The sequence below is a fragment of the Podarcis erhardii genome, assembly GCF_964252035.2.
Source record: "Podarcis erhardii genome assembly, chromosome: 1".
In the NCBI taxonomy this organism is placed as follows: Eukaryota; Metazoa; Chordata; class Lepidosauria; order Squamata; family Lacertidae; genus Podarcis; species Podarcis erhardii.
Window position 1 is genome coordinate 47,799,341 of NC_138497.1, and position 15,124 is coordinate 47,814,464.

Genomic DNA, 15,124 nt, shown 5'->3' on the forward strand with positions numbered 1-15,124 from the left:
GAGAGGGGATGTTCCGGAGAGCTTTGCCATTGGACCCCCTCCAACCCTAAAAGTGGTGGGAGACCAGTAGCAAAGCAGAGCTGCTCCAGCGACAGTGGTTGGGCAGGCAGGATGCTGCCTCTTGCTTTTCTGCCACCTGAGGCGGCTTCACCCTGCCCCATCAGTGGGCTGGCTCTGCTGTCAAAAATAACCAGTTTGGATGTGACCCAACTTTGCAGGACATTTCTTTTTATTAATGCTTCCATTTGGGTAGTAGAAGCTCAGGTTTCTGCACACAGAAGAGGTCATGAACACAAAGCCCAAGGGAATATACCGGTAGTTAAGTTTCAAAGCAAGTTCTACAGCCACATGTGAGATGGGAGGAGAGGGAGGAAAGAGGAATCCTTGTAACTATTTGACACGCATTGATGTGCTTGGTTGCGGAGATGAGTTGAAATGAAACATCTGCGCACCTCAAATCACTGTCTGTCTGAGCATACTGCTGCAGCTGCAAAACACATCTGGAGTCCTGCTTCCGCCGACAAGAATTATGTATCTTTGTGCCTCAACCTACTTTCTGCTCCTGCTTGGAATTATTAAAGACTCCTAGCACTGTTTACAAAGCACTAAAAATAAGAGGCTGAAACCACAGAGCATCTTCATTTAAAAACTAAAAACTGATAAACTAATGCAAGCTAAGATGGCGGTGCTTTTGCACAGCTCCCATTCATTTCTAGGGAGCCTGGGCAGGAAAACTTCCCCAGTGGATCTCTATAATGTAGCCTTTAAAGCAGGGATCGCCCCATGCCAAGCAGCAGGCCTCTTGGAACGGACTGACACCATGCTTGCTCATGGCAAATTGAGAGGCAATTACAGGCAGCAGGGTGGAGATCTGCTCATGGTCTCCAGTTGCAAAACTCAAAAGCTATCATTCTCCTCCAGGCGGATGGAACCCACAGTTTGAAGCCTGGTCATTTGTCACTGAAGCCAAACAGCAATTTGTGAGGCAGTGGGTCATATTTTTAGCTTCCAAATGGTTGCTGCTGCCTCCCAAGTAGTTATTTGACGTCGGTTAAGAAAGATGACTGGGCGCATTCCCACCAACCCCACCATGGCCACATGAACAGGCTGCATCCAACCGATTCCCAAAAGCCAACACGGATTCTGCCTAAGCAGTTTTCAGCAGCTATATTTATTCTCTCTCAGATGTCCTTGGCAGATACTTCCAACCCAATGAAAGATTTGGGTTAGTTTGGGGTTTTGTTTTTCTACTTCTGAAAAAATAATAATATTCCAAGGGTCAGGTCTTGTTCTCTCTCCTCCTTTTGCTACCCCCAATATAGAAGGTGCAAAGTCAACGCCACATAACTAAAAGGGGAGGGGGGAGAATATCTGCCCCCCCGGGGGTCTCCAGTCATCTGTCCGTCCGTTCATTCGTCCGTCCGTCGGAGAGAGGCAGCCCATTCATGTATTTATTTTGCACGGGGCTTGCCTGTGGTTCCCTGCGCTTCAAAGTACACAATCTGAAAAGCGCCCCCCCCCCCCCGCGCAGCGTTGCGAAGGATAAATATGCATGGCTTGTAATTCGGTTGCAGTTCTTGCTCCCAGCTGATAGGGTGACGTGGAGTTTGGAGAGGCTCGCAGATTGGCTTTTTGATTTGGCTTCTCTGCTGCAGTTGTGCACCAGGCTGGCTGGGTCTGCCTCTCATCCAGAAAGCAAGCAGGCGCCGAGGTTGGCCCGCTTGCTGTCTTGCCAGGCTGCAAAGTCTCCCTCTCTCTCTTCTGAAGCACCAGGGATGGTGTGAGAAGAAGCCCACCCTGCTGTCTATTTTCTTTTGGAAGAGGCGGGGTGCGCCGCCACCACCACCACCTCCCTCCCAACCACCCCCGCCCTTCTCGCTCGCCCCCCTTATCTTCATCTCCACTGTGCCTCCCTCCCTCCCCTCTCCAAATTACTCTGCACACACCACCGAGCATAAGCGAGGCCGGGCGGTGGGGAGGGGGAATCGCCCGTGTTTTTTAAACCCACGCACTTCCCCCTTTTTCAAATGCACTTCCCCACGCGCAGCGGTGGAAGAGGAGCTCGGTCCACCGGCGAGCCAGGCAAGTTGGATTGACATGCCAAGGAGGCCCCCCCTCCCGCCCTCTCCGCTCCACACCTCACCATCCTCCCTCCTGTCCTGGCAACGATCGGGCACGAGATGCAATGAGATCGCTTTAGAGAACCGGAAGGATCTGTAAACTGGGGAGCAAGGAGGACCCCCGCCCCCCCCCGCAAAGAATCAGAAAGGTAAGTGGCAGAGGTCCATTCCCATTTCACTGTAAACAAAATATGCAGGTTTGTGGCTGGGAAGTCCTAGTTTCGCTACTGCATGCGAATTCCTATATAGTTGCGTGTGTGTATGTGTGCGTTTAGGGAGAGGAGAGGGAAGGGTCTCTTTGCAAAAACCAAGCCCCACATCAGGAAACTGCTGGATCAAATGTTGCAAATGCAAACAGGAGGGCCGTTTCCCTGCTTGGAGGATGGAGCTGTCGCCTGCCTGCGTGTGAGGCTGTGCATTTGTGAGTGCGTGTGTGTGTGTTGCACATGCATATGGAGATAAGCCGGGTGCTGCAGCCTCGCATCCTAGTTTTGCACGCAGACCGTTTGAAGGAGCCGGAGGAAATTGCAGGGAAGGAGGGGATCTGCTCGGGGTTTGTGCTCCGTCAGAAGGTGCATGGAAGCAGGCTGCCCCTACTCGCTTTTGCCTGCCGCTCTCCAAACTCTCCTGCCACCCCACCCCCTCGCCGTAGCGGCTTTTGCCTGGGGATCAGGAGGGAGGCTGGGTGGGGGCGGTGAGATTTTAATATACAGTAATAACAAGCCGGCAAGGGCTTCGGCGAGAAGCGTGCAGGGCGCTCCGTTTCACAGCCAAAACCCGGGGATTCCTTGATTCCTTGCTGCCGAACTTGCTGACAGCCTTTTGGAACAGATGCAGGAGGGAAGGGCGAGAGAGGTGGCTCAGTGCAGGAGGTGAGGGGAGACGAGGATTTGGGTTTTTTTCCCGGGGAGGGGGGGGGGAAGGGAAGGGAGGCAGAAGCAATGGCCAGAATAGATGCCTTTAATGCAGTGGCCATAAATTTCTTTTTCAATCCCCAAACGCCCTATTTGGGTCTTGTTTGGGTCTGGAGCCATAGCTAAGAGCTTTGCACAAAAAGTGGCGCAAATGGAGACCCCATAAACGAATCGACTTGTTTCTTAAAATAAATAAATAAATAAAAACAGCGATCGTGCTGGGATCACTCCACAGAACATCTATATGTCTGTTTTAATGGCCGAGGAGGGGTTGTTCTGGTAGAGAGATGGGCCGGCTGCAGTTCAAGGAAAAGGGATTTCCAGCCGCTGTTTGGGCTCGGGACCCATTTCAAAATGAAAGCAAAGGAAGCCCTTGCAGGCAAGCCCCCCCCCCCCGCGCGCAATCCTCCCATGTGTTTGCGCGGGTCTCCCTTTCCCCCCTCGACTTGCGCGATTAATCTTAGGCAGCTGTCGTGCTCCATCCACTACCGCCGAGATCTTGTTTACCTCGGTTTTCAAATATAGCTCCTGCGCCATCCACTTTCCTAAATAGGGCAGGGAGGGCAGTTCACTTTGTAGGAACCGGAGGCGAGGGGGCGGACGGGGATCGTGGCTGCTTCCTCGGAAGGGGCTCACGCCTTGCCCCTTCCTGGCTTGTTGGGCCTACCAAGCCCATTCTCCCTTTTCCTTTAAAAAAACACCACCAAAATGTCAGGAGGGAGAACCGGGGCCAAAGAGCCCCCAAGCCTAGAGTGGAAAATCACGTGTATGCCCCCAACCCTTTTTTGAATAAGGGGTTCAGCCAGTTAAAAATAAGGAACACTTGTAGATCAGGTGCTTCTCTTTGGAAGTGTAATGCTGCTGCCTTATGCAGGAATAAATGAAAATACATACAGGTTAAGTTTTTTTTTTTTTTAATGCTAAGGGCCAATTTTGAAAACTTAATACAGGAACAAATATTAGTTATTGTTTATCTCTTCTGAAATGTGATGTTTCCCCCTTCCTCTGCAGATTCTGAAAATGCACATTTGTCCTATCCTGACAGGACTGTTTCCCTTTAACGAGAAGCATGCAAATGTGGTTCTTAGTTTGCGTGGCATAGCTCTGCCCTGTAGAACAGTCCTAAATAACACAGTTCTCAATGGAAAATGAAAGAAAAGAGATATTTGAAGAAGGGTTTTCTGGTGGGACCAAGATTGCCTTGCTTGCTACTTCTTAATTCCGATGGTTATTCTACGTGGCCGTTTTTAGAATCTAGTGGTTATGTGGTGGAGTCACCACAAACCTGACTTTGGCGTGGCGCCTTGGGGAGTTCTTTGGTAGACGTGTACTGAGATTGTAGATCCACACATCCTGATTCCAGCTACCTTTTGGAAAGCTTTTCAGGTAATGTGTACACTGGCTTTAACTAAACTTGCTGTGGTATTTTCTTTGGAAAGGACAAACTTCCAAAGCAGTGGAAATAAAACCAGCCTTCTCTGTATAGCCTGCACTCTGTTTGCTTGGGGTACCTGAGAACGCTTTCTGATTTCATCCATCTTCATAATTAGCCCATAATGGAAGGTCACCTGTTATCAGTTGGGAGGTAGACCAAGAAAAATGATCAAGACTGCCTACTGGCATCCAAACCCACTTCCTTTTAGTTCAACCCTCTAGTGCAGAACAACACTGGGTTTCTCTTCTGTTGTTCTCATTTGGTTGCTTGCTAATAATCCATCTCTTGGATGGATTTAGACTGGAGGAACTCAAGTGGCTGAAATTCTGTGCAGTTGGAACAGGATGATCCCTCCTAGTCAGTAAAAGTTTCATTCATGAGAAGCTGGGCTTTAGATATTTATTTCATTTTTTTCTGCATTGACTGGTAAAAGTATCCATTTGGTGTAACTCTGTAATTTCAGCGAACCTTTGGTGTAACACTGCAATTTCACATGGTAGCTATAACAAGCCGGTGTCCCACAATGATGGGAGTGGACCTTCTTTTCTGTGGGAAGGCTTTGTTCTTCAATTAGACACTGCTAGATGGTAGAAGATGTACTTAGTGGGGATCATGTGTGTGTTGCATGATTAAAGGACAAAATCTGATTAAAGGACAAATCTGAATTAAAGAGGAAAGCTTTGAGTTGAGCAAGTTAAAAGGAATGATTTGTGGGATTCCACTTATGTACCCACCAATATTTTGTGACGTGACCTTGGACAAGTCACTCAAGCTTCTTCTGCGTTCTTGAGAGTAACCAGCCCGATATTTATCTACTGCAGAATGAAAGAGGAGGAACTGTAATCTATTCAATAGAGGTTACATGTGTGTTTATCACAGCAACAAAATATTAATGCTAATTTCAGAGTAAGAAAATGCCAAAAGCTGGGAGCCAAGAAAGCTCTGGTAACGGCTGGGTCAGCTTCATGCTTGAGTGAGGTCCTCAACAATGTGGGTTCCCACTTACATTGATGGCCATTCTCCCTTAGGCATACTTGGAAGAAGTGGCAGCAGTGCTCCAAGACTGGCTCGGAGCTGGCATTTTAATATCTTACAGTGTCCCATGGCACCAGACATAGTGTCATGCTTGTGCTTTTATGGGAAATTGAAGTGGGGGTCCCAGGGCACATGTCAGGGGGACCCTGGCAGTTGCTGATGTCTAGCCAGGACAACAGCATATTAAAGCTGTTGCTATCTGTGGAGTGTGCTGGATAGACTTTAGCCAGAGAGACATTGGTCAATTGTTTCTGTTGACAGCTCTTTTATTGGTATTGGGTGAATAATTTTGTTTATTCGTAAAGAGTAATGAGCAACCCTCTGCAGCTTCTCTGAATGCTCTAACAGCAAAGACATTAGCAACCATGGAGGCAATGGAATTTTTATGTGTTTGGTAACACCACAAGGCCAGCTGGATTTCTCTGGTTTTATGGCTGCTGGGCAAGTTCCTGATAGCATTAGATTGTGGATCACACTGTATGTGGAGGAATAGGAGACACTACCATTTTTGCATTTTTTTCTGACAGCAGCAGAGTAACCCACTCAAAGCCACCCACCCCAGACATATATACCATGTTTGCATTCTCATGATGTGCATCCTGTTTAGGTCATTTAAATGTACATACCTGTATAATAAACATTTGTCTCTTCACTTACCAGTGAGAATGTCCTTCCAATAGACTGAAGAGATGCCTAGTTGCTCTCAGTACATACAAAATGATTTGCTTCGCATTTCGAAGAAGAACACAGTGGGAATGGTGGCAGAGTAGCTAAGCCAGTGACATATGAATTAGGAAATCCCTTCGCCCTGAACTCACTAGTGACCTTAGGACAGGGTTAGCAGTTATGGTGCCCTCCACTTGTTTCTGAACTACAACTCCAGTCCCATCACCTCTGATCATTGCCCATGCCAGCTGGGGCTGTTGTTGGAATCCAACAACACTTGAAGTGCATCATGGTGGCCACCCGTGCCATAGACAGACCTCTGCCTCTTAGATCTGCATTTGTAATACAGTCATACCTCATGTTGCGGCTGCTTCAGGTTGCGTGTTTTCATCTTGCATCCCACGGCAACCTGGAAGTACCAGAACGGGTTACTTCCGGGTTTCGCCACTCACGCATGCGCAGAAGCACTAAATTGCACCATGCACAGACGCGGCACTTCAGCTTACATCAGTTCCGTGTTACGAATGGGCCTCCAGAATGGATCCTGTCCGTAACACGAGGTTCCACTGTAATGGATTAATGATACTGATCTACGTTACAGGATGTTTTGGTATGTGAAGTCCTTTGAACACACCAAAGTGCAATGCAAATATAAATATTATACCATGTGTACCCTATGTTTATTTGGGAGAAGCAGCTGGCCTATAATCTTCGTGAATTATGCTGCCATGAAACCAGCTTCCTGTTAAAAAAATTTTTTTGTATGGATTTCTCATCATTGGTTTTAAGGGAGCTGTGCATCTAAGATGTTATGTTATTTTTACATCTACCAAAGCATGAAAAAAGTCATTTTAAGTGGGCCTGTTCTGAGATGTCTGACATAGTGCTTGTAGGCAGCAGAACTGCTTAAAGCTCGATGTTGTTCATTTATGAATTCTGCTTGATAACTAGCCCTAGAGTGTGCCTAGAAATTGCCAGTGGCCCTTTGCGTCCAGGCAGAAAAATGCATCAAGAGCTTCTGGTGAAAATGCAAGCTGGAGTTGAAGCCTTTCTAATATATATTCTGGAGTTTATGAATCACAGTAACCATTACAGATAATCTGCCCGGAGACTACAGTTCTCAGTGCTGCTTCACCAGAAATGTACTCTTAACTAGGCATTCTACAAAAGTTGGGATACACTAAGAGCAAGAAGTCCAGGTTTGAGTTTATTAGTTTCTTTCAGAAACAACAATGAATGCTGCTACAATCTAGCATGGCTATCCTACTAGAATTTCTTACACAGATTGTAGAGAAGTGATATAAAATAAATAAAATAAAATAAAATAAAATACTGTTTGAGCCACTTTGGGGAATTTCCTGAGTTTGAAAATGAGGCCTGCTAAATTTCCTCATTCACTAAAAGTGACACTTTTGCTCCATGGGTACTTGTTTAGTGCTGATTACTCTGTTCTAACGCTGGGCTAGATGAAGATGGTGGGGGTGATGATTTGTTTGTTTGTTTACCTATCCTTTGCCCTAAGGTTCCAGGGCAGGTTACAATATTAAAACACAATATTTAAAAACCATTATAAAGTGGGAACTAAAAATATACACCTCAAGTGTCAAAAGACAGGGTAAAGAGGTGCGTCATTAGCATTCGCCTGAAACTGTATAAGGAAGATACCAGTCGCACCGCTGTTTGCAGCCACTTTGCTCCTCCATGGTCCCTTTGGGTGACGCAACATGCTAAGCCAAGATCTGCCATAGTGTGTCATAGTTAAGCTGCCTCCAGACTAAACATGATTGGTTGCAGCCAAGGATAGAGCTTTGTTACAGCCAAGGTTCAGATAACATACTAAACCTTTGCTTAGCTCATTGAGCGGTAGCAGCAAAAAGGAGCAGAGAGGCTGCAAGATGTTCTCTGGGAGCTCACATTTTCTATCTAAAGCCACTGTTTGGCTTAGTGTGATGTGCAAAACATTGCCATGTTTGTTTCTTTCCTGCCCCCCCCCCACTACAGATCCCAGAGCAGGCCTTAAAAAAACCCCTCTAACTATATCCCTTTAGGATGTTTGAGTTTTCATGGCATACTGGCAGTGACTTAAATAGCAAATTTTATCTCCCTTTTTAAAAAGAAATGTTTAGATTAATACAAGCCCTCCTAAACACCTTTTCTGGAAGTAAGGTTTTGTTGCAGCTTTCTCGTAGTTAATTGGTGCTAAGGCCGGCAGCCTGATCCATCATTACCAACCAAAAGAGCAGAAGTAGCAAGGAATAGTTTATTTTGTTTCAAAAGCTGTCATTGCCCTGTTACAATAAACTTATTTTAGACTGCAGCAGAATATCCCCATTTTGAGGAAGTTGCTGTGGAGTGTATCCTCAGTTTGCATTGCCCTAGAACAGTGTTTCCCAACCTTGTGCTTCCAGCTGTTTTTGGACTACAATTCCCATCATCCCTGACCACTGGTCTTGCTAGCTAAGGATGATGGGAGTTGTAGTCCAAAAACAGCTGGAGGCCCAAGGTTGGGAAATGCTGCCCTAGAACATCCTCTGGTAGTTTATCCAAAGAGGGCACCCATTTGCATGAACATGGCAGGTTTGTAGAATACTCTAGGCCAGTCTTCCTTAACCTGGCATCCTCCTGATGTGGTTGGATTGCAACTCCTGTCGTAGCTGACATTGTTATGCTAGTGTCTGGAGTGATGGGAGATGTAGTCAAAAACAGGTAGCTCATCAGGTAGAGGAAGATGGCCATAAGCCAAGCCTACATAACATGTGACCAACCCAGCCAAATGCAGACCACCAGCCATGGGCAAATTATATTATTTGCCAGGGTGGGCAAGCTTGGAATTCAAGCAACGGCAGACAAGGAGATTAGCAGGTTGGGTTAAACTTGATGTGTTTATGCTGGGCAGGTCTGTTCAAGACCACAGAAAATTTAAAATTCCCCCCCCCCCCCGCAATCATCACAGTGGGTGTGAACATTTTAAATGTTTTATAGATCTCCAAACATAACAGTGGAATGGATTTAGGCCCACTAAAAGGCAAAATAAGTACTTAGCCATTTTAGATTAACAAAAAAATCACACCATTATTACCCCTTATTGCTGTTTGTAATACTATAATTCATAACTCTGTAATACTCAATACCATGAAACTGAAAGGGAGGAGGTAGTTAGTGCCATATTTGTTAGAAGAACTGTTTAAAATAAGTAGCACTTATTTCCAGAGTAAGATGTTTTAGGTGCAATTGTTAGGAAATCAGCAGTTGTGGGTATTGGCCCCAATCCACTCAGTGTTAAACACTTTCAAGGTTCTATTGATCTTTTAGAAGAAACAGTCACGTGTCCCAGGGAAATCTGGAATATTAGGAAGTGCTTAAGTCTGGCTGAATTCTGTTTTGTTGTTGCATGTAGCAGATTCAGCAACCCTTTGAACAACAAGTGAGAGATCCTCAGCTAAACTGGCAATCCATTGTGTTATTGCAGGCAATATATGATTATACAAATATAAAAATGTGCTTGTTTTCTCTGCCCCCCCAATAAGACTTTAAAAAAACAAAAAAAAAAACATTTCATTTCATTTGAAAGCCAAATGAATGTTTTCTTTAGCTGGCCTTCTTCAGTGTGTTTTAACATGCTCCAGCTTGGGCTGCCTGCCAAATTTCATTTGTTTCTCAATCAAGCAATAATATGATCTAATTCAATATTTAAAGAAATTAAATAAACACAGGGACCGTTTTTATGTTGTGGCAGAAGCTGTAAAGTCAGGAAAATCATCCACAGATCTCCCAATTGAGAGACTCCATACTTTTGCTTCTGGCACATACTACTTATTTTGCAGAGTATTCCAATTGATTTAGCTAAGAAGAACCCTAACGTTTTGATGCAATTTGCTAACATATGGCAAATGGTTCTGAGTACCTGGTGGGGATATCTAGGATCAGATGCTGTTACTGGGCTTTTTTAAAGTGGCAAAGTAAGCAAGCAAGCAAGCAAACAAACAAACAAACAAACAGGAAAACATTCTTTTAAAGTTACTGGCTCAGAAAATCAGTCCGTCTGCCCAAACATACATACATTAGACTGCAGTTCTCTGCATACTTACTTGAGAACAAGCTCCGTTGAACCCAATGGGACTTACTTCTGAATAAATATGCACAGGATTTCTCTGTTAGTCATTTGCCTGAAAAAAGGAGCAGATGTAGCTCTTCCAGGTTATAGCAGTTTACTTTCATGGTCATCTGGAACAAATTCTCTCACCACAGGTGACCAGGCAAGAGGACTTTTTCACTGCTGCTTTTTGGCAGAATCTGTACTGTCACTGAAGCAAACATTTGTTCATTCACTTCAGTGAAGCAAGAGCATGCATTACGTAAGGGCGCTGTGGCCATTTTGCTTATTAGAAAAGTCTCTTCCTCTCTTTACGCTGGAGGTGATGACTTGCGGCCTATAGTCTTAAGACAATGCTGTCGTTGGTGAACCACACCATTTCTCCAGTAGATCCACTAACTTGACCGTAATGCTGGATAAAGGAAAGTTGTGGGTTCCAGCGTAGCTGTCTTCAGAATAGTCTGTTGCTGACCGAGTCTGTGCCACAGTGGTCTGTGGCAACAGCAGGTGTGAAAATGGAACAGGTATTCCCTGCCACATTGTCTTCTCAGCTGAAGTTTAGAAGGGAAGAAATGGAGGCAGTGAGAGATTTTACTTTCTTGGGCTCCATGATCACTGCAGATGGTGACAGCAGTCACGAAATTAAAAGACGCCTGCTTCTTGGGAGAAAGGCGATGACAAACCTAGACAGCATCTTAAAAAGCAGAGACATCACCTTGCCAACAAAGGTCCGTATAGTTAAAGCCATGGTTTTTCCAGTAGTGATGTATGGAAGTGAGAGCTGGACCATCAAGAAAGCTGATCGCTGAAGAATTGATGCTTTTGAATTATGGTGCTGGAGGAGACTCTTGAGAGTCCCATGGACTGCAAGAAGATCAAACGTATCCATTCTTAAGGAAATCAGCCCTGAATGCTCACTGGAAGGACAGATCATGAAGCTGAGGCTCCAATACTTTGGCCACCTCATGAGAAGAGAAGACTCCCTGGAAAAGACCCTGATGTTGGGAAAGATGGAGGGCACAAGGAGAAGGGGACGACAGAGGACGAGATGTTTGGATGGCGTTCTTGAAGCTACTAACATGAGTTTGACCAAACTGCGGGAGGCAGTGGAAGACAGGAGTGCCTGGCGTGCTCTGGTCCATGGGGTCACGAAGAGTCAGACACGACTAAACGACTAAACAACAACAACAAAACTGCATTGTGTCAGGTGTGTGGGTGTCAGACCCAGCCAATGGCAAGGCAAGAAGGGATATGGCACAGGCCATCTTCAGACACTACCACTCTGACAGGTACACTGCTAACACCTGTGCTGAGGTTCCCTTTTATCTTCTTTCAATGAGTACCAGGCAGCTGGGATCTTTGAGATACCATTATAGTATCTCACGGTGCCCCCGCAACATAGTTCCTCTACAGAACGCTGTGGCACAGTTGGGATCTAGGAGCGGCCATTTTACTTTCCCACAGAAAGTTGGTATCTGACACAGCTCCCATTACAACTCTAGCCCTCTTTATATGTTACGATAAAGAATGATGACACATGTATATGAAATGGGATGCTGGAGACAAGCATGTTAGTCACATGGCTCTCCGACCCATGGAAGGCAACCTTTCGGAGTCTTTACTTTTCAAAATTAATTTACAAAATGCACAATTTGAAAAATAATAGGAAGCATCCTTATCATATTAAAGAATATAAATAGAATGTTATGTTTATGAGGGCTGAAACCCATTAAGAGCACTTCCAAGAACAGGTCTGTTGATAGAAAAGATGCTTATCTCTGTGTTAATCTACTTAGCTAAAACTTAGAAAGCAGGACAAGGGTTACCAATGCAGCTAACCCTTGCTTCTTTTATACTTTTTAAAAAGAAGCCTATTCCTGTTCAAACCCACTAAATCCATTCAAATCCCTGCTACCCCACAATTGCTTTACCCATAGGGTATAGTGAAATTCCACATTTTGATGTACCATTCTTGCAGCTGAGGAGATTGATTATTTTTCCAATACCTTAAAGTGTCCTCACCACCACAATCATAAATAACAATAATTTCTCTTTCACCTGCGAGACAACATCTTTAAAATAATTCAATAAAAGTAGTTTAGAGTCGAACTATAGTCTATATTTCAAAATCATTTGAACATTCTGGAAAATCTCCTGCCTATAATTCTTTGCCATGGGGCAGGTCCACCACCAGTGGGAAAAGTCAGTCTGCCCATTCCACATTTCCAATTATTAGAACGCTTGGTTTTATAAATCCTAAGTAAACCTGATAAAGATTAGGTACCAATTTATCCACATTTTAATGCATTATCTATTAAGGTTATTGATGCTATGTATCTGTTTATATTTAGCCAACTATATTTCCATATGCCATCAAAAACTATTCTCTAAATATTATTTCCCCTTTCATGTGTGGTATAATTGATTTGGCTCTCTTCTTTGGATAATATAATTAAACAAATTCTAGATGGCGCGTATATATCCCAAATTTGTTTTTCTGAACCGCTTTAACTGCTTCAGTTGACTGACATTCAATCTTAACCAATAGTTTAGAAAGTCTCATATTTAAAAATACTCAAATAATATGAAATTTGAATTTTCCAATCTATCCTCCATCTGTGTTAAAGCTACAATCAGAAATTTATTATGACTGCCTTTTTGGCTGTTAGTGAACATACCAATAGCCCAATTTTTATAAAATTTCAGAGGCCAGTGGGGAAAATTGGGGTATATCCCACATGTTCCATAATCTCAGGAAGATGCCGCTTGGCCCCTTGTCTTAACTTTGTTGTTGTTGTCATTCATCCACAAAAAAGCATTTGGCAGAATTCCTACAAAATGTAGTTCAATATCATTTATGTAGTCTTGCCCTGCTTCTTGATACCATTCTGATAGCTGCACTAAATGGATGGCCATATGCCTTCTATATTTGTGGATGCTCCCCACACATTTCAGAACCGCAGGGTAAAGTGTGCATGAGTATAGAAGTCTCCCCACTTCAGAAGAAGTTGGGAGGTGTTGGAATGATGGGGGGCGGGCAGAGCTAACAGTCTCATCTCTGCTGCTCCCCCTCATGTAGTTACTCTTTATTTCAGGGCTTGAAGAAGGTTTCTTTCACATCTATAATCCCTTATTAGTTCCCATAATTCAGCTACTGGGGTCATGCTGAATATCTAAATCTAAAGAGAAATCTTTCTGCAAGTATTGGTTTTTTTTAATGACACATTTAGGCTAGTTGCCTCAGAACTGTATCTCTTCAAGCAAAGTGAGATCGTGATTAATTAAAATAATAATAATAATCCCAAATTAGCCTTGTGGGTGGGTTGCTAGGCTGCCAGCAATGGGGGCAATAAATGTAGATTCTTTGTGAAATTGCTTACTTCAGGGGCTTTTGTTCCTGATTTGCTGACATTTAAGAGCCATCACCATGGAACAAGATGGAGGCTTGGTAGCTACAGGTGGTTACATTCACACCAGTTTTTGAGTGAAATGGTTGCTTTATCATCATCACCCCAATCCGCTTTATGGCAGCCTAGATCGCTTCATGAGGTGTAAGAATACCTCAGGTCTGTGGGCCAGACAGGAAATCTGTTGGTGTGTTGACCAAGTTATCTCTGGGGCTTCACATAGGAGCATAAATTATTTGACTGTTTTAAATAGCTCCTAATGTGAATGAAATCTCTGTGTAGATGAAAACCTTGACTTCAGTTTATGTTCAGTTTTTTTGAATGAGTTCTTTCCTGAGGTAATGTTATTCATATGTGAACTAATGAATTAAAATGTGCAGGTGATCCTTTTTGGTGCCATATGTGACCTGAGTGGAATGCATCTGTGCTTACAACTTCCTTGATACTGTCAGAGGTCCCTCTTCAATGGCAATAGCATCACTTGCATCTCTAGGATCACGTCCACCTGGAATGGATGGAGATGTAGCATTAGGAAGCGGAGATAGCTGTGATGCAGGAAATAGCTGTATTGTCGCCTGTACAGTGGTACCTCGGGTTACATACGCTTCAGGTTACAGACGCTTCAGGTTACAGACTCCGCTAACCCAGAAATAGTACCTCGGGTAAAGAACTTTGCTTCAGGATGAGAACAGAAATTGTGCTCCGGCGGTGCAGCGGCAGCTGGAGGCCCCATTAGCTAAAGTGGTGCTTCAGGTTAAGAACAGTTTCAGGTTAAGAACGGACTTCCGGAACGAATTAAGTACTTAACCCGAGGTACCACTGTACCTCTTAACAAAAAATCTACCTAGATCTGCTTCATAGGGTGTGAGATGGGATATTATGCATTTGCACCAAAGGACTGGGGAGGGGGTGGAGAATTAAAAATGAAGGAAAACCCAAGACAAGTTTACAAAATGGCAGGGCATCACTTTGAGACAGGGAGCCAATATGGTACCTTATGGATGCTTCAGACTACAACAGGCTTCCTCATCCTTGGCTCTTCAGATGTTTTCCCATCATCCCTGACCACTGGTCCTGCTAGCAAGGGATCATGGGAGTTGAAGGCCAAAAACATCTGGAGGGCCAAGGTTGAGGAAGCCTGGACTACAATTTCCATCTTCTCTGGCTATTATCCATGGGGCTTATGGGAGTTGTAGTCCAAGACTTCTGGAGGGCTCTACACCCTGCTTTAGGGATAGGGACGGGAGGTGTCTGCTGGGGCTTAATGATGATGTGTTGGAATTGCATCCTGGGGGGGGCGGAATATATCCTTCCGAAATTTTTATTTTTTTTAGGGGCAGAGCATTGGGGGAAAGGAAGAAGGGACAGTTGTGTCACATACCATTAATTATGTGATAAGAAAAATCTGCTTCACATTCCTGATCCTTGTACAGCCACCTTCCGCACAGCAGTAA

The 15,124-nt window shown here is 44.4% G+C and overlaps 1 protein-coding gene across 3 annotated transcripts in view; it reads left to right on the forward strand.

Moving 5' to 3' along the window:
* The first annotated feature begins 1,613 nt into the window (after positions 1-1,613).
* Positions 1,614-15,124, forward strand: part of SLC8A3 (solute carrier family 8 member A3) — a 170,294-nt gene continuing 156,783 nt past the window's right edge. The window contains exon 1 of one of the 3 annotated variants that reach the window (XM_081881505.1): positions 1,614-2,269. The gene's annotated coding sequence lies outside the window, so the exon portion shown is untranslated. Of the gene's footprint in view, positions 2,270-2,842; positions 2,993-15,124 lie in introns of those variants that run through there. The other 2 variants (XM_081881507.1, XM_081881506.1) reach the window with 2 other exon arrangements.